The 20,891-nt window shown below is 35.9% G+C and overlaps 1 pseudogene; it reads left to right on the forward strand.

Annotated features, from left to right (window-relative positions):
* The first annotated feature begins 17,665 nt into the window (after positions 1–17,665).
* On the forward strand, positions 17,666–18,281 carry LOC133525848 (uncharacterized; annotated as a pseudogene).
* Positions 18,282–20,891: the final 2,610 nt, after the last annotated feature.

Below are 20,891 nucleotides of genomic sequence, written 5' to 3' on the forward strand. Positions count from 1 at the left end.
GCAAAATGATATGTTAGTGTTAGTGTGTGAAGTTAGCGTATCATTTTGTAAAATCCCATAGTATTTGGTTTTTACGATAAAAACGCCAGAACTATTGCTAAAATGTATCAGGAACTCTAAAACTATGGTGCATGCTGATAGAACTCCAATAAAAACGTGATCTTCTAGATTTTGATATGCCAATTAACTTCACAGATATGTCAACGGGGTTGTTTTTCACAATTTCGAAGGACAACGTTGACAACATCTTTGGTGTATCATACTAGTTATATATAAGTGGAGGAAGGTATCTTCACTGAGAAGTGTGGGGAAAATCATATAAAAGTTATTCTCGATGGGAATTTATAAAATACGTACACAAACTATAGGTTTAAATTAAATTAAATTCGATCGGCAGCAAGATATGTCTTGATTCAGCTAGTGATAGTAAGTGCCTTGATATGACCAGCCGGTTGATTTGTGTTTATCTCTTCACGTACATAAATATGGAGTACATATTTTCCTCCATATTTTTTAAATCGAAAAATGGTACTTTCAAACCCCTCTCTTCCTTCGGCTCAAAAGATACGGCCGGGGACTTTTGATATGTTCACCTCAACTATAGTTCGTTCGCGTTAAGAATGCAGTAAAATCAGTATTGTCCGCCGGCCTAGCGATGCTCGTACCCAATCAGATCGTTCCAAATTAGAAAGTATGCCTGCAACTGGTCACTGTGAACTTGAATTTTTAATTAGGAACGATTTGATTAGTCATGAGTGTGGTTCAGCCGGCGGACAAGAATGATTTTACTGCAGTCTTAACGCGAACGTACTATAGTCCAAACAAAGTTATGAAGTCAAAAATTGTGTTCCTAGGATTTCCCTGTATAAATTTTTTTGAGCATTCATTGCCTGGCCTAAATGCATCACAATATAAAATTAGGTACTGTATTAAAAAGAATCTCCTATTCAAGTTCTTAATAAAAAAGAAAATAAAACAAAACAAAGTACTAAAAACAAAATGCATCCTCAACAATTCAGATGCACATACTTCTCCAACTAAATGTTTTCATTCTCGCAAGAACAAAAACTATTTTCACATAATTGACACACGTCTCCGCCCGCGGCCATCTTTATGCATTTTATGTACAGCACTTGCGAAAAACGCTCATTACAGGACGCATTTACTAACGAACCACCCGTACAGCCGAAACGGGGCGGGATTTTCATGATCTTAGAACAGGAGTGACCATACAATTTCGTTAAACATTTATGCATGTTTTAAAGTAATAAATAATTAGAAACTATTTAGTTATGAAAGGATAGTAGGTTAATCTGAAACCCTCATATTATAGTAAGAAATAAGGTAGTTGTGTGTGTAAGTAAAGTGTCTGTAAAAATCAACCGATAATTTTTTATTACTAAAAGCAATTGTATTTCACGATTTATTGAGTGATTTTGAAGTGATATGTAAATTGTAGTTTACTTAGTTCTCGTGTAAAAAAATAAAGGAAGCAAGTACACTTAGGGTGCTTCTGTTGATAGGTAGTATGAAATACTTGCTCATGAATATTAACTTATCCTCCGCTCCGTCTTTGTTTCAGCTTGGACGTGAGTATATCCATATGTTTTCTTATACTTACTTGGCTGGTACAATGACCCAAAATGAGTCTTGGCCTCCAACACAACAGTTCGCCATTTTGAGCGAATTTACGCCAGCTTTCACTGACGCCTAGCTCACGAAAATCTGCCTTCACTCCCTACTCTTCACGATGCGCCGCGGTGTCCAGTTGGTCGACCCAAATATGCTCTTTTGACTGCTCGATCTTCACCTATCCTTTCGAGGTGGCCAAGCCAGCAGAGACGATGTGCTTTGGTCTCACCTAATATATTCGGGTCGGCAATCAGTTTTTCTATTTTAGCATTCTTTCGGATCCTCCAACTGGCATCGTCCCTTTGGCGGGTCCCAGAAACTTTCTTAACACTTTACGCTCTATGACTAGAAGGCTGTTCCTCTCCTTGAGTGTTAATGAAGTGCCACTTTCCCAAGAAACTTGTCGATATGATCCAACAACCCACTAGTAAAAGCCAAATGCTTTCCTAAACAGGTCGCATTTCTCCATAAGAGGCTCGCAATATCTACATATCTCGGACCCATTATTAATGTTAATTTTCCCTCGTGGCTCCCGATGTGGGGTTTCTCAAAATGGCCGCGTACATAACGCTTTGTCTCAGGCGGTAACGACGCCCGGTAATGATCTCGAGCGCCGTCATCGCTCCGCCTACACTCCTGAAATCTACCCTTAGGATGCTCTTATTTAATAGTTTCTTTTAATATTTGTAAACCAGCTTATAATTATTAAACATTGTAAATTACTAGAAAAAAATCATTGATATACATACTGCAAAACTTTTTGTTGGTTCAGTGACGAAAATAAATTTATTGCGGTTTTAAACGCATAAATAATTACTCGATAAAAACTGTTGCTTTATTCTTATTATATAAAAAGACGTCAGTTATGTTTAGGGTTAATACAGATTTTTTACTATTTACAAGTTTTTCATATGGGGGAAAGTAACTGAAAATAAATAATAACTTGCACAGGATCCTTTCACAATGGGCAATAAATTTGTCAACAGCAGATTCTTCATTCTAGGTGAGAATTAAGTGCTTAGATGCATTAAAATTATCGTTTACCTTGTATCACCAATCGTACGGTGTCATTATCGACATATCGGCTCGTCAGTAAACGTAGGCATTCCAACCTAGGAAACCAGCCCTTCGCTAATAGTTTCCATAGATTAGTTATGTATGTCAACTACATTCGTATCATTATAGCCTCGTCCCTGTAAACATAGGCATTATTCCAACATGTAGCTCCAAGCCAGGAAATGAGCCCTTTGCTGATGGTTTTTATTTTCTAATACGATATTACATTCGTATCGCTATCGCCTCGTCCCTGTAAACGTAGGCATTTCAACCTGTAGCTCCGAGCTAGGAAACCAGCCCTTTACTAATGGTTTTCATTTCGAAATGGAGTAGTTTTGAATAAATGATTCCGTTGACGCCGAGAGATCTCATTCCTGCTAGCAATTATTTTAATTGATGCCTACTGTTTTTGTGCGGGGTAAATAGGAGGTGCTATGTAATAGTTTATGAATACATAAATGAAATAAAGCGTAAGTTTATGTTTGTTTCTTCTGTGTGACGTCAATATGGATAAGTGGGGTAAGTATATGGGACATAGGTACGTAGGTGTAGCTGGTTTTGTTGCGAGCTCATATATTTTTTGCCACTTAACACAAGTAGCCAATGTGAACTTGCAATAAACTATTATAAATGTGTAAACAGGACACAATGTGAAGGCACACTTATCCCACCGCCATACTTACCCATATTGACCTTACCTACTTACATGTAATAACTAGAGCCAATCGCCGATCAGTTTTTTAATAAAATAAAATAAAAACTTTTGAATAACATGGTAATTTTTTACTTTTCTAGGTTTGTCTAGGTATTTATAAATAAATAAGTAGTTATTTTTATATAGAACGTACTGAACGACATTTACATGTTTTTTCGTAATTTTAGGTCAACTATTTGAGATACATCCATGATGAGATGAGGCCAATTTGTGGCACTTTATACTCTCTATGTTTTTGTTATACTTATTATGTAATTTGTCTTGTTTGTGTTTACGAATAAAATAATTTTATTCTATTCTATTATATTCTATCTGGCAATAATCTGGTAATGTTTAATTGTCTTCGTAGAAAATCGACTTGATTTTTCTTATAGAATATCGACAATCCAAAAAAAAAAACATTTATTCCTTAAAGAAAAGTCTCTCGAATACCTGAATTTGCCCTAACGTCCCACACCCTGAGCATTACATTATTCAGTTTTTAAACTCGAATTTGAATACGAAATGGACTCAAGTTGTTACATTCATAAGTTGCAAGTTTCCAAGTATTTGCCGAGTCGAATGGGAAATGTATTTTTCCGCGCGGTCCCCAAGGAAATCAGCGCAGTTCTGCATAAGTACAGTCGTCTGCTATTATTTTTCAGACGTAACGTAATACAAGATATACGACGCATTTCATTTACTTAGGTTTAAAGCGATCTAAAAGCTTTTTAATTACACGTTTCTATTACGTTTGGCTTGGTTACTCCTATATTTAAGACGGGTATTGCCACCGATCCCACTAACTACAGGCCCATTTCAGTTTTGCCTACACTTAGCAAAATTTTTGAGAAATTAATACTGTCACAATTACTAAGTCATTTCAATAACAACAATTTGATGCACAATAAGCAATTTGGGTTTACTCGGGGTCGATCGACCATTGACGCTGGAATAGAATTAGTTAAAAATATTTTCGGCGCCTGGGAGGAGTCACATGATGCCATTGGCATTTTTTGTGACTTATCTAAGGCGTTCGACTGCGTTAGTCACGAAACACTCCTTAAGAAACTTTATTTCTATGGAGTTAGAGGAAGAGCGCTGAATTTGTTGGAATCTTATTTGGATGGGAGAATCCAAAGAGTGGACGTGAATGGAGAACGATCTCCTGGGTCACTGGTTTCGATGGGCGTACCCCAGGGCTCCATATTAGGGCCCTTCCTGTTTCTCATTTATATGAATGATTTACCGTATTTAGTGAAGGACCACCATGATATAGTGCTGTTTGCTGACGATACCTCTCTCATCTTTAAGGTCAAACGACACGAAGATGCCGACGTTTATGTAAACAGTGCTATATCAAATGTAGTGCAATGGTTCAACGTCAATAACCTAATGTTGAATGGGAAGAAAACTAAATATATAAGGTTCGTAACTACCAATGTCAAAACTACACAAACGACGGTCACCATCAAAGATGAGGAACTAGAACCAACTATCAGCACAGTATTCCTAGGTTTAACATTGGATGCCAAGCTGCAATGGGGTTCCCACATAAATATTCTCGCAAACAAGCTCAGTTCTGCGGCGTTTTCGGTATGTAAAATACGTCACTTATCAGATGAAAAGACAGCTAGATTGGTATACTTTGCCTACTTTCATAGCATCATGTCATACGGTATCTTGCTTTGGGGTAGTGCTGCTGATGTAAACGCCATTTTTGTACTGCAAAAGCGCGCCATACGTTCAATATATAAAATGAGTGCTAGAGATTCGCTTAGAAATAAGTTCAAGGAGATTAATATATTGACTGTATACTCCCAATACATTTATGATAATATTGTATATGTCCATAAATATAGAGAAAAGTTCAAAAGAAATTGTGACATACATAACATCAATACCAGAAACAAGGACAAACTTGCAGTGCCAACCACACGGCTGCAAAAGATCAAAAACTCTTTTAAGGGCAACTGTGTACGGTTCTACAATAAACTGCCAAGTAGCGTAATTGAACTTCCACTGAATAGATTCAAGAAACATATTAGGAGTAGATTAATTTGTAAAGCTTATTATAATACCAAGGATTATATTAGCGACAAAAATGCCTGGGACTGAGTTGACATATGCACTCGTAATATTAATATTATTGTATAATTTCTGCTGTTATTCTTATTCCTATTGTTGTGTTTGACATTGTCTTTTACATTATTGTTAATTGTTACCAATTTCATTGTTTTTTATTTATTATTATTATTTTTTGTTTAATTAATGATTATAATTGTACTTATATTTGTATGACTTGTCAAAAGTGCTTATTATTAAGCCTACTTGAATAAATTATTTTTGAAGTTTGAAGTTTTTTGAAGTTTGGAATACCTTTATTTTATTAATGATCTTTATTTTATGTTTTTGTCATAATCGGCCAGATTATGACAATGACAAAAAAAATAACGATATAAGCAGTCTGTTCATTTTTGTATTCTTATCATGGGTGTTCCACAATTAGCTTATTACGTAGGTCACTTGATAAGTTTTGCAATAGACAAATATGAAACATAGAGGTGGCCTATCACATGTACTTTTTAAAACTATATTTCCATAGACAATGATTGACCAGAAAACATTTACTTTCTTTTTAAATTTACTTACAAAAAAATCTAAACTTAGTATGAAATTAAAATGTATAAAATATTCGTAAATCATCCTTAGCCCACGCCGTTTTCAAAGTTTAAATCTTTTTTTAATAAGTAAATGAAAAAAAAAAATCAAATGTTTTCTGGCCAATCACTGTCTGGAAATATAGGCTTAAAAAGTATATGTGATAGGCCACCTCTTTGTTTCATATTTGTCTATTGCAAAACTTATCTAGTGACCTATGTATTGTCAGATTACAGTTTGTACTAGTAGTGGGTCGTTGACGGTTTTCGCTTTAACGAAACGAAACGTTATCTTAGAAAATGTCAACTAGTTGAAAAACTAGTTGATTTCGTCAACTAGTTGAAAAACTAGTTGATTTCGTCAACTAGGTTTTTGCTTTAACTGAAGAGAAAAAGGCATTCGCGCCGACGGAATCTAGTCAGTTGAATTGTCGATCAACGAAAGTATCTTTCAATCAACGTCGACTAATTCCATCTCGTTTTCGAGCCCTTGCTGTTTGCGTCGTTGCTTCTCGCTCGCACTGTCGTCAAAGGAATCGGGTTGATTTGAATCAATGAATGAAAGGAATGTTGATCTCAACTATACTGCCATGCCATTAGCTTAGCGTTCCATTCCGATTACGTTTGTACGTTAAAGTCGTCAACTAGTTGAGTCTGTTACACAAAACGTTTCGTTCGTTGACGAACGAAGAATGTTTTATCAACTAGTTCGTTGAATCAACGACCACCACTAGTTTGTACAGATTTAACGGCCTATATATACATATATTATAAATCTGCGTTTAGTGCCCAATAACACACAAGCCTTGTTGTGTGTGCTGCAGGGCTAGGTCAATTTCTGTAAGATTGTCCCATAATATTTATCTCTCAATCACTTCCTTCTTAGTGCGACAGAGATATATATTAGCGTTTCGTTTGCTACGGCGCAAACAATTGGCATATTGACTGGCCCCCAGATACTACCTTCATACCTCAACAGAAATCGTTTTTCCTCCAAATTTATGACCCATTCGCATTCAAAATTGGCGCTTTATACTAATATCGAACTTCTAATCTCGAAATTCTGTATTAATTGTTGCAGACTGTACACGACCGGCGCTGATAACTTGTTATAACATTTCACACTCAGCGGAATATATCAACGTTCACTTCCTGTGATAATGTGAACCGGAATCTATAGCAAATAACGCTTCCTTTCACTAAGTTTGGCGTACTAAAAATATCTAAATCGAGATGTAATAAACCATCATTCAACCAGCAGGAGGAAAATGAGGTATTCGTTTGTATGGAGAAGCGGGCGTGGCCTATCCTCTTAAGGCGCAGGGTAGGCCAAGGCATTTTCCATACAAACCTTGTGCAAATTTTATTCGTTAGTTTTGGCACTATAGCATTTAATTTCATTTTTTGCTTGCATATAAGCAAAACTTGATGTAGAAATTTTTCTTTATTAAAAATAAAAAAAAATACAAAAAAATAAATAAATAATAATACATCAAGCCCTAGCTAACAGAAAAATAAGCATATTTACCAAAAAGAACTGTAGCTTTTTTGATTTGTTTTTTTACTTGTTGTATGTTCATTACATAATAAATATACGTTTTTGGAAATTTTATGGATTAATATGAATTGGTACATTTTTAGCCAAATGGCAAAAAACGGAACCCTTATAGATTCGTCATGTCCGTCTGTCTGTCCGATTATTTTTATAACAACTAGTCTATTTAAAGTGTTCCTTGTCACTTTGATATCTATCAATGAGGACGTCTAGGATAGGTCGTATAGTGGCGACATCGCAACAAAAAGGCGTTATACACTGAGACAAATTAAAAAAAAATGTTTTATTTTTATTGGTATTATTAACACTGAAACAAGGCGAATTCAAAAAAGTTTATATGACATTTTCGTCTCTAAATACGATCCAAAATATACTGTTAAAATCTTTCTTTTATCCGGAATATACTGTTAAAATCGTTTCCTCACGGGCACCGTGTACATATGATCAAATCAATAAACAAATTAAAAGTTCATGAAAATAATAAAGTGCAGTTAATAAAAATTATGTAAAAACAATTTCGTAAGTAACTATGGTAAAATACATACAATATGAGAAAAGACATCAACGCACTCATATAGAAAAGCTATCTGAAATATATCTTCCAACATAATCTACCAACATAATCTTCCAACATAATCTTTAAAATTGCTGTAAGTACAGCACGTTATTTGTAGGTACCTAGATAAATATCTATACACTACGCAAATACATAGCGACGCCACCATTTCTCAATTCCCGGTCTCATTATGCTATGTAAGCCACCAAAGCCGCCTCTGCAATTTTCATTTTAAATAAGGACTCCAAATAAAGGCGCTATGTACTGGCACATAGCTCCCTAATGAGTTCCAATTTCAAAGGCAGCCTTTGATCCGGCCTTCGTTACCGCGAAATGAGGAAAAATGAATCCAGAAACAAAATAATATGGAAATGGAGGACGAGCGAACCACTTCAATCACAATGCTGCTTTGTCAATATCCGGGAAATCATATTCTACGCGCTGGGACATTTGTTTGGTGAAGACATGTCAATGTTGTTGTAATATTTACTCGTAAGCACATTTTGTCTCGTTCATATCGATTGTGTATCTATAGTTAATTTCCTTATGTGACCGTAGTCATAATTTTAGCGCTGGTGGCCTAGCGGTAAGAGAAAAACCCGGCTCGTACCAATGAGTCTTCGGAAGTTATGTACGAAATAGCATTTGATATTTACCAGTCACTTTTCGGTGAAGGAAAAACATCGTGAGGAAACCGGACTAATCCCAACAAGGCCTAGATTACCCTCTGGGTTGGGAGGTCAGATGGCAGTCGCTTTCGTAAAAACTAGTGCCTACGCCAAATCTTGGGATTAGTTGTCAAACGGACCCCAGGCTCCCATGAGCCGTGGCAAAATGCCGGGACAACGCGAGGAAGAAGAAGAAGAGTCATAATTTTAGTACAATTGCGTGTTTTGTCACTGTGACGGAAATTAATTTTTTTGACTGTACTCAGGTGAGTAGGTACATACATTAAAATCACATCAGATGGTGATGGTGCATATGGTGGTATGGTGCATTTTAGGTGGTGATTTGGACTAAACCTACTGGTTTCTTTTTTTCAACATTTTTAGGTTTTTTTTTAATTTTCCTTGATGTTTGCTGTAGTTTTAACTTGACTATTCTGACTAATTTGTCTTTGAGACATGAAGTAGGTAAATTTTCTTTTCTTGCCCTCTTTTTTTTCATGTTAAGAGATGAGAGATATTAAATAAAAGTATTCCGAAGTAAAAAGACTCAACTTACTAATCTACTAAACTACAGAATACGTATACTACAATCGTAGCGGTCAAATATAAGTACATAATTTAATTTTCCTAAATAAGTGGAAGTGTAATACTGTTAAATATTTTATTGGAATATTTTGCCGCGGAATTAAATATTTAATTTCGTAAACGATACATAAGGTCAATGCAGATAAGTGTGGCATAGGGGCAAGTATAGTTAGGCTTCCCATTGGGGCCTGTTTACACATTAATTATTGTTTATAGCGAGTTCATACTTTTGCTATTTACTACTTGCGTATAGGGCCTTATTTGTACACATTGACTAGTGTTAAGTGCGAGTTCATACATTTTCTACTTGCGTTTACTAGCAAATGTATGAACTCGCAGTAAACATTAATCAATGTGTAAACAGGGCCAATGTGACGGCCAGCCACACTTACCCGTATGCTGCACTTAACCTTATTGACCTTACAACTGTTTTAGTAATAAAATAAATATACCTGCTGTACAGTTGTACACAGTTCCGTGGCCGGACGTGTAAGTGTACTGTCGCGGACACCATTGTGGCTCGTCCATCAGCTGAGTGCTCCCCCCACAACCCCACTTCACCCCCCTTACCCACCGGTGGAGTCTATTTCAGGTCTGGCAATGATTGATACAAACTACTTGAGGTTGAAAGTTCTCGTATTGGTAATCGTTAAATTGAAATTATAACGACGATGGAAAATATCAAAGAAGCGACTGTTAGTCTATCTGAATATGGACGAGCTTTAGTTTGCAGTTTTTATTTTGGGTCATACGCAATTTATTGTATGCTAAACTCGTTCGCGTCTTTCCTGTAGACATCGCAAAGTAAAATAACCCAAAGCTACCAAAACGGCAATTCAGTTGTTTTGCCAATCGAAGGGTTATTCAATTCAATTCAATGTATTCATTTCAGACACTGGGTCCATAAAATTGTTAGTATTACAAGTAAGTACTTAAATCTAGGAGTTAGTGCCTACATGCTACAGATATATTCAAATAATAAATAATAACCAAAACATAAAATAAATAAATAATAACAAGTAAATTACATTAAATTCCAGTCAATCATATTATTTATTATTAAAAATAAGAGGTCTGTCGCTTGTATGGACATAATTCCAAAGCCTCCTAACAAGGCAATCATATTTTTCAAAAACAGCACTCAGGAGGCTGTTAGTACTCTCTCGTACTCTGCGCATCAGGGAGGCAACACGTTTCCGCAGTATTGTTGTAAAGCCATCCGTGTTGGTCTCTAGAAACATGCGTGACGCATTGCACCAGCGAGGCAGCCCCAACAGCATCCTGAAGGCGTTATTGTACTGGACTCTTAGGCTATTGATGGTTTTTCGAGTGTAGTTGGTCCATAGAATCATGACTGCTAAAAGATAACATATTAAGTGATCAATAAAATAATTTCAGATTCCACGCTCGCCACGCCGCGGCCGCGGGCTTGTCTCCAAATGTAAATGGAATAAAATGGAAATGTCATAAATTCGCAATCACCGCCATCGCTCGCTAATCAATCGGGGAAGACCCGCCCTCTGAGGGCTGCAGGCACGCACTTTTCGTAGATGGGATGTAGGTTTTTTCACGCGTGTGAGTTTGGGGGTCAAGCGTTAGAAAACGGCGGAGAGATATTGTTGGTTGCTATAGTAAGTAGGTAATTCTATTTTTATTGATAAATATTATATTTTATTCGACTGAAAGTTTAATATAAAGCGCCTTTGAGCCCTGACAAATTTCCAAAGTATGATCCCATCCGACAGAAATCATGATACGTAGTATTTTGTAGCTTATCTAGGAACCCAAAAATAAAAGATGTGGAAACAAGTTGTCTTCCCCACTTAAGTATCACAATATGCTGGAACAAAGATAAGGTTATAAAGCATTCATTCGATTTTATAATTTAGGTACATACTGTCTTTGACCAAGAAGGTTTCTACCAGAAAATGTTTTATTCAAAGCGAATTTTGTTATGTCAAGCAATTTTTTGCATTGTAACATCTATTGACACTTTGTGTTAATGGAATAAAACAAAGGTGTTATTTATTTATTTAACCTTTATTTCACAATACAAAAAAGTAAAAATGGCGGACTTGGCGGAATGGTGTTGTACATATTTACACCGGTCCGCTGTCGCTCATGCACGGAGTCAAAAATTCCCTAAATTCACGATCAATTCGGGTCGGGGAGGAAATTATTTCTAGTTGGCTGACTCGCAAGACCCATGATGCAATTTGGAGGGCAATTTGCAGGAAATTACCCGACGATTCTGACTGGTTGACTCTGAACGATTTCTGATAATCAAATAGTGCTATGATTGTGAGTAAATCCAATGTACAGATGTCGTATACTTTTATTACATTACATATTTACTTATATACCTACACAGTGGGTTGCAAAGAGGTGTGTGGAATTAATTTATTACAATTTTAATAAGATGAAAATGTTGTAGGTAAAATGCAACTACAAGAAGTCACATAAAGTTGACAACCACAGTTGAAGGATTTGTATGTACGAGTATCTAGTACATGAAACTGTCAGTACTTTAAAATTAAAAATTCTTTTATCCATACCTTTTTACCTTTCTGTGTGATCATCCGTTTCATTTAGGTACCCCTTTCTACATTTTCAGACTCTTATTCTGATTCACTGATTTAAACTTTCACGATTTTAACTAACACAAACGGGACACCGCCGTCCTCGAAACGTCGGAGGTAGATTTAAAACTTAATACGCCATTAATCCCGTTTGTGACAGTTAATAATATCTTATTCTGATTGCAAAACAAGTTATGAATTTGATCCTGTTGTAATAAAATTTTACTTTTACACTAACAGATCATATTCATAACAAATCCAAATTAAATTCATAACCTACTATTACAATTAGAATAAGCATCACATTTTGCTAGGTAAGTATGTAATACAATAACGTACCTTTACCTTTTTTGATGTGCAATATAGTTTGAAATAAATAAATAATCAACAACATACATAAGACTTAGCTCTATTTCGTTAAGATTCACACGAACTTAGCCACCTCCATACAATCGAGTTTATGCTCTTATTTTAAAATAAATACAGGACATTCTTACACACATTGACTAATGCCCACAGTAAGTACATATTGATTTAATAATATATTTATTTCTTTAATTTAAGCATGTCGTTTTAAAATCAGAGTGCAGTTTCGATTCTATGGGAGCGGTTTTTTGGCAGCAGGTTCGTGTGACCGAAATCTATCCGAATTCGGTTACTTAGCTGTTCGGTTAAACACTTACCGATAAAAAGTATCTATGACTGTATTAATATGCCGTGAATCATCATGACTTTCCTCCAAACTTCCACACAAAGTTAGCTGATTTTGATGATACAAATTGTTATGTCATACCGTACAAAATAGAAAACGTTTTTCTACTTCTAAATATTTTCCATTCTTCATGATTTTTACACAATGAAAAACTAGGTTTAGAGGTTTCCCGTTTTTTTCTCAAAACTTGCAATACATTCTTTTTTAAAGCGAAACGTATATATAAAACTTAGAATATATTATATTAAAGCGATCGAAATTTAAATCAAAGAGAAAACGTTTTCTCCCGAAATGGAATTTCGTAGAAAAAGTACCGTTATTTCGCTAGGATCGCAAAGCTATTCTTCCCTCTTAAGTAATTGTGAAATAGCACACGCGTGGCATCGAGAAAACGAATTACATATATACAAGATAAAGTAATTGAACATCAAACGAGAAAATAGAACATGGGTTCTATTCCCGACCTAAACACGATGTAATACACTCAATTGTGGGAGATCAAAGCAAAGTACCTACGGCGTTCAAGTAATGACATCAAATGGAGGGGTTGCTGCTAAATACGATCTCTTCCAATCAGGAAACTGGCTGCGCGGCGGTTTTGTGGATCCATTTCCAAGATTAACTTGAGCTTGAGCTGAATCATGCCTATATCTACAATTGCAAATTATGAATTGGTGCTTCAATACCTATAGTTAAAAATGTATAGACTTTTGCGACTCAAACGCACCAGCAGGCGTATTATGGATGGTTTGATCCACGTGATAAAATAACCATCACTTTTTAACACCATGGGATAGAAAGTGACGGTCACCGTTATATCACGCTGTCACGTAGACAAGAATGACCATCATATCCGTATTTGTTCTTGATAAGAATACCTACCATTCTTCGTATATGCGTATATGGTATATTGTATAGCGTTGAATCTGAAAATTTTACTCTCAAAATATTTAAGTCAGTTTCAAGTATAAAATATTTGGAGTCAACCTTACGGCTCTCATACTTAATTCTACACGACTCCAAAGGTAGAAGGTATGTAGCGATGGAAAATATATTCTAGCTTTTAAAAGAAAAATTTCAAAATAAAGCTCTAAGGCCTATAAAAACATTTATTTATAAAAATGAAAATATACCTACTAGATAAAAAAGTATATACCAACTAAATACTTTTTTTATCTAGTAGGTATATTTTCATTTTGTCTAAAAAACATTATGCAAATTACCTAAGTCTGGAATTTAAGGAGTAGTTTCAAGGAATTTTACGAAAGAAAGGGGTTATGGATAGATATGATCTTTCCTCAGTCAACAGTGACAATTTTTCACCCATAAATGTTTCTGTTGTTGACAGCTGACAGATTATATCCATAACCGTTTCGTAACAAGATTATAATGTTTGAATCAGCCACCCGTTACGCTTTAGACCACAAGTGTGCAATTAAGCATTTCAACCCTGAAACGACAGTTCAACCTCACAGGAACCTTAAACACTTCTTACTGTATACTATTTGCACAGGTACCTACGCCATTTCAAACCGAGCAAGCTTAAAATGGGTTTAAAAAATTCAATTTATTTTAACAAATATGCTAGAAATATACTATAAATATGCTAGAAATATGCTTCTAATTGCTATTTTGAGGCGTCAATAAATAAGTTTATTTGCTATTTTGAGGAGTAAATATGTGTTTACTTATTTACTCCTCAAAACAGCACTTCGGTATAAAATTTAATAGCTAAAAACCTGATCAGATAAACTTAACGTGTGTAGTTATTTTAATAACACATTCGATGCCAGCACTGTTGCAGATATAAAGATATAAGGTAAATAGGACACATCTCCCGTAGCTAAGGAACACGTCTTCACCGATCTAATCGATGGCGCTCGCTAAAAAGGATCCAGAAAATTCCGAACAGTGTCTGGAAGAGTGTGCCCGGTTACGCAGAGAGGGCTCGAGCGCTCTTCTCGCCACTTCTCGGTACTTCTCGGTACTTCTCGGCACCATCGGCGCTCTCCGGGCGTCGCAAATCGTCGCGCAAATCGAATAACGATGAAATTCACTTTCGGTTACAGATTTTATTGTGCACTGAGAAGGCGGCTCCTTAGTTTTTTTCGTTTAAGTCTGGGAATGTGGAGTAATTTGCTCTCGGCTGCTCAGAGGACATTACAGTTAATATTTTTACCGGAAGCTGAGTATTATTAGAAGTAAATAATATAAATTTGGAAATATACACTTTAAAAGCGGTACAGTTCCTTCAAAAATCTCAGTAAAATAGAATGAATATCATTCGGAGGAAAAATAAGTAATATCTTCAATCTATATAGTTGTTCATGTATTTTAACTCTATTGCTTAGTTGTATATTTATTTATTTATTTAACCTTTATTGCAGAAAAGAAAACCTTATACCTAGTACAAAAGTCGAACTTAATGCCATGAGGCATGGTAGAGATACCAGTCAACCTTTAGGCAAAGCAGATAGATTGTGGTCGGTGCTACTTTAACAACAACAACCAAATATAATATAATAACATTACCACACATACATATAAATATACATACTTATATTATGCAGAAACTAAAGCAATTAGACTAAATTTTTAGTGTTACTAACCTTTATTTAAAGTGTCCGCCTTTATGTCGATTTGCCCCCGTTTCTGATTCCAGATAATTTCTCACGGTGCGTAACACAGTTGCTTAAAGGACCTTTCTTCCTTTGACAATATTATCCTATTATAGAAACTATAATCTCATTATCACCGGTGATGTTTCGACCATTTCACGCCCGCTCAAACTATAATAGGATTTAAAGCATTGTACCGATCTTATCAACACAAATACTCGAGTAGACGACATATCAAAACAGCCGAATTCAGCTGTAGGATAGAACTATTAGATGACAACAATGGTCGGTCCGACAGGAGGCGGAGCGCGTCAACGTCATCTTGGACACGGGCTGGGTTATAACAACTGCTTGCCGAGGGTCAAGAAACACTGAAAACCAGTAAAGCGCTCTGTGATGACACACTGTTGTTGTAGAGATCGAGGTCATAAATAATCTGGTTGTCGGGTTTCGACTGGTCTATGCGAAGGAATGTAGCCAGGATACTGCTTTTAAAAGTCTTCAATAGCCTTTATACAGTTATTGTTGTTTACACTCGGGTTTCATCAATTGTGACAGTTCACTCGAGATGTCTTATTTATAAGATTTTATACTGTCGCACGTACTTATTGAGAACTGTTGACGTCCGAATTAGATTGCTTGTAAGTAAAACGTAGATTGTCTGGAAGATAATTCTATGTAAAAACTTCCTTTGACCGTATATATATAAATGAGAAAAACATCACGAAAGCTGTGAATTTATCTACTTCAACAAAATATCATACCTAAAGTCCTAACCATGTTGACATATGGTACTTTATCTATACCATCACACTTCACACGACAATACACGACACTGGCAGCATACATGACATGCCTACTAAAATTACCCATTCAACGATTTGTATGCATTTCAATTAGTCACGTATAATTCGGAAATATTCAGTACCTTTACAATTTGAAATAATATAAATATTTTCACATCTACATCATGATAATTTACTTTGTTACTAGTAACGTACGGTGCAATTTTGCTTGAGCTTAGTTACACCCGCATCTCACGACAAAGAGTTTGAATTTCATGAAACTATTGAGTAAATGACATGCATGATTTGCGCCCAACTTGTACATTAGATACTAAAGCAACCTTATGACGTTCAAAATAGGGTTGATATTTGTGTTGACAAAGAAAACAATGAAGTCATAACCACGTTATAATGGCACTTTTGGTGTGTCGTAGTGTATGTAAAGCTGTGATGGGTCATGACAGTAGGCAAGGGTTTCTTTAGTCAAGTTGACAGTTTTCACTAAATGTATTCAGACAGAATGACAGACGTGCTTTGGTTTCACTCTTGTTATTATACATAAAAGGGGTTTGTGGGTTAATTTTACGTCACATATATTCTGTAGGTATTTTTGGCAAAAGCTTGTGTCTGTTGGTAAAAAAGAAAGACAATTTTTTTTTATCAAAAATTATTAGCCGAACTCATTAAGTAATTCAAAAAATAATTGATCGTGTGTATAAAGAAATTAATTTTGAGCAATAGGTAGGTATCCTCCAACCGATTTTGTTCTTACAAACCGACCTGTTCACCGTATTAGTTCGCAACGCCCAATTTTTGTGTAAGTACTCGTAGTAACAATAAATTTTCTTACTGTTATGCAAACATTATTTTTAGCGCATAGGCTTGGGTCAGAAACGTTGGGGAAAACCGACGTTTTTTCTCTGAATATTACAATTTTCTAAGTTTTTCATCATACAAGAGAATTTGAATGTATTAACATAACTTAAAGAATAAAGAAAATTAGGCTACAAATTCTACAGGAAAGACGCATAACCTTAACTCATACTCAATTCAATTCAATATTTTTAATTGGAATAATCAAAACTATTTGATTTTAATGTTCACTAACCATGCATGGACCTTTAGTTTTTGACCCGCTTACAATATTACTCAGACTTACAGCTTATCAAGCTTATCATAAATTACAACACACCAAAATTACCATTATAACGTGTTTATGACTTTAGGCTCCGGCACAAAATGCAGGCAAAAAATGCAAGATCTCGAAATGGCAGTATGGGTTTCGTCACAAAATAATATATTTTTATATCGGCGGCACGCGCCGGAGCAGAGTTCGCTCAGTACAAAGTGCCATTTTCGCCGCACACAGACGTTACATTTACAGGCGTTCTCGGGCACTCTCGGGCAGAGCTTAGTCGGGCTGTGCGCGCGTTGCTCACTTGACGTCCTCGCCGCTACGTACGTACCGTCATGGACGTCAAAATGCAGATTCTAAGGAATGCAAACATGATAAGATGTATGTATAAACGAATCGATTTATGTATGCCCGTAAACTTATGTTACCTACTCCTTTTTAAAATTCGAAATTAATACAGAAGTAACCCTAGTGAGTCGGGCAAGTTTAGGTATGTATTTTCAAGAACGGCGAGAACGGACCTTCTGTTTATTTTTTATTTTGTGGTTTCGTCCTGGCTGTGGCACTATAGATCCCATCTTTGCCCTAAGAATGCTAGTCGACGCGTACAGAGAAAAGAAAAAGCCCCTGCATATGGCTTTTCTAGATCTGCAGAAGGCTTTCGACTGCGTACCGCACCAGTTAATCTGGTGGGCTTTGAAGGAGAAGAAGTGCCAACTTAAATTGACACTATCAGAGACATGTTACACAGCTCGGAATCCATAGTAAGTACCGCCGTTGGCGATACTCACCCATTCTCGATCACAGTTGGCGTTCACCAAGGCTCAGCCCTGAGTCCTCTTCTGTTCAGTGTAGTGCTAGACGTTGTTTCGGTGAAACTCCACGAACCATCTCCGTGGCTTATGATTTACGCTGATAACATTGCGCTGACAGATGAGGACAAACAGAAACTGGAGCATAAAGTTAACCAGTAGAAGGGTGCGCTAGAGAACGGCGGTCTGAAACTAAATGTTGCGAAGACACGAATTTGTCGTGAAAATAAATAAATACACGGGACAGTGCTGCACGAATGTGATGAAATCGACGTCCAAGCCCGAATAAGTGCTGTTTGGGCAAAATGGCGAAAAGTAACCGGTGTCCTCTGCGACCCCAGGATACCGGTGAAGATAAAGGGCCTCGTGTACAAGGCCTGTCCTCGGAAGACATGTCTAGCAGCTTCACGTCACGGAGATGAAGATTTACACAAAATCGTAACAAATTATACGCCTTAACCTTCCTCAAGAATCACTCTATTCATAGGTGAAAACCGCATAAAAATCCGTTCAGTAGTTTTCATTGAAATTATTACGATGTTTATTATTACGACTTACATCTCGATTAGTAGTTGTTAGTTGTGCCTAAAAATTGTATGTGTACTTAAAAGGTAAACAATTCTCACCAAAACAAATTGAATAATACAAAATTAAGCAACATTCGCTATTGTTTGACACAAACAAAAAATACAGGCGTCGTCAACGTGTCAAACTAACGATCGAATAATAGTTTTTGTTGTGAAATTCGATAATTGCTTGACACTGCGCCAATCTGATCGATGTTATCTTGGCCAGAACACAAACGAAAAGCGACCTTAATACGTAAACCTAAAGTTTAAATCGCGTTGTTTGATAGAGCAGATGTTTGTAACTCTCTATTTGTGGTTGAGAGGGAGGAATATACAAATAAACATTCGTTGGGGCATTATCGTTCATCTACATAATAAGCGAAGCCTTTTTATTACACAGGGGGTTGCCTGGGGGAGGGGTAGATTATGAATGTGATTAGGAATAAAGGTACCTGCAGGGGTGAAAATTATAATGGTGAATTGGTTATTATGTAAAATAATTAATAAATGCTATTGTTACTTATCGCTATATTGAAGTAAGTACTGCTGCAAATATAATGGTACAGGCGATAGTGCGGTGCTACTATTTAGAATTTTGTAGTTTGTAGTGTGTAACTAATGCTTATTGCAATTAAAAATTACACGAGAGAATGCTGAGTTACTAGACTTTGTGTAGCTGATATTTATTTTGTAGCTGAATAATTCTTTCGTCAGATTTTGATTAAAAATGTTAAGTTAGCTACTCATTCTAGACGGAATAAATACGAAATCCCAATTCGGAATAAAAATTTTGAGTTACAAAAATATCATACGTTTTTGTATAATAAATATGGGCGTTTTCTAAAATAAATAGTCTAAAGTAAACATTATTCTTACAATTCTACTTAGAATCGAAATAATTCTCCATCCTACCATTAAAAATTATGTATCAAAATGTCTAATCCATTACGTCACGTTTTAGTGTAAAAACAATTTCACGTGTATGTGCGTGACGTAGTGAAAACTACAATATCCATACAAATTTTTGGAACATTTTAGCATCGGGATTGAATATACTAATGATTCTAGTAGAAAGAACCCAAAAACACTAGGATTTGTGAGAATCAGGTCTTCAAGCTTTTTTTTAAAAAAAGCGGATACAGTAAAATTAATGGAACTGTATATCCACCAATTTTTTTTAAATTCTGCCAAAAATAAACTACAAACAAAATAAAAATGGGCGAGTCGTTGTATATTATTAGAAATGTTAATAAAATAAATACCTAGAATCAAATGGCTCATGCATGTAGGTCATACTAATTAGGTCATACATATTTTAACCACTAAATTAGTGCAACATTAAATGTTATTGTTTTAGTAAATTTAACTACGGAGCTACGACCGTAGCGCTGGCTACGCGTCGTAGCCACCGGCCGTTGTGGTTCTACGTGTCGCCTTTGTCTTAGGGCGGGCAGGTGCATACTCGTACGTCTACGATGGTACTGACTAGCGGCCCGGTTTAGAACTTTGAGATACGTCATACATTTGCTAAAGATGCGATTATGGAAGGTAGAGGTAAGGAATGCAATCTCCATAGGCAGAACTCATGCAAAAGTGTCCAGTTGTCAGCTATAAATAATAGTTCAAAATCTCTCCAGAGTAGCGCTAGAGTAGCTAAGAACCTAAGCGTTATTGACGGAGTGAAGTGGGCTGTCTATGGGTTGATTTTTTTTCAAGTGTTCTATAGGTATTGTAGCGCCACCTATTTAAGGGTTTTTTGATGACACTTTTTGGTAGGTATATGGAGATTCCATTCCTTACCTCCACCTTCCACAGATACGATATGGATTAGATATGCCAGTGTCGAAAGTGACGTTTCTTTAAACAAAAACGTCACTTTTGATATTGACATATCCAAACCATTACGTATCTTTCTTTCTTTCGGAAAATTTAGACGTATCTTAAAGTTCTAATCGGGCCGTAGAGCGCAACATTACATGATTTTACATACATTTATTAAGCTCCACATCGTAAATTTTTGTCTGACAAAATGTCACTTTTGACACTGACATATCGGATCCATATCGTACCCAGACCTAATATTTGACGTATTTTAAAGTTCGAATTGGGTCGTTAAGTACCTACTCTATAATTTAACAATGCAACTTCTGCGTGTAAGTTTGTTAGAAAATTTAGTTAAAAGTGATACTCGTATATATTTCTTTCACGTCATTTTATCAAAATACACCGCAGAATCGATCGCAAATGACATCGCTTTTTTACAAAATTCCTTGTG

The sequence above is a fragment of the Cydia pomonella genome, chromosome 15, assembly GCF_033807575.1.
Source record: "Cydia pomonella isolate Wapato2018A chromosome 15, ilCydPomo1, whole genome shotgun sequence".
Taxonomy (NCBI): Eukaryota; Metazoa; Arthropoda; class Insecta; order Lepidoptera; family Tortricidae; genus Cydia; species Cydia pomonella.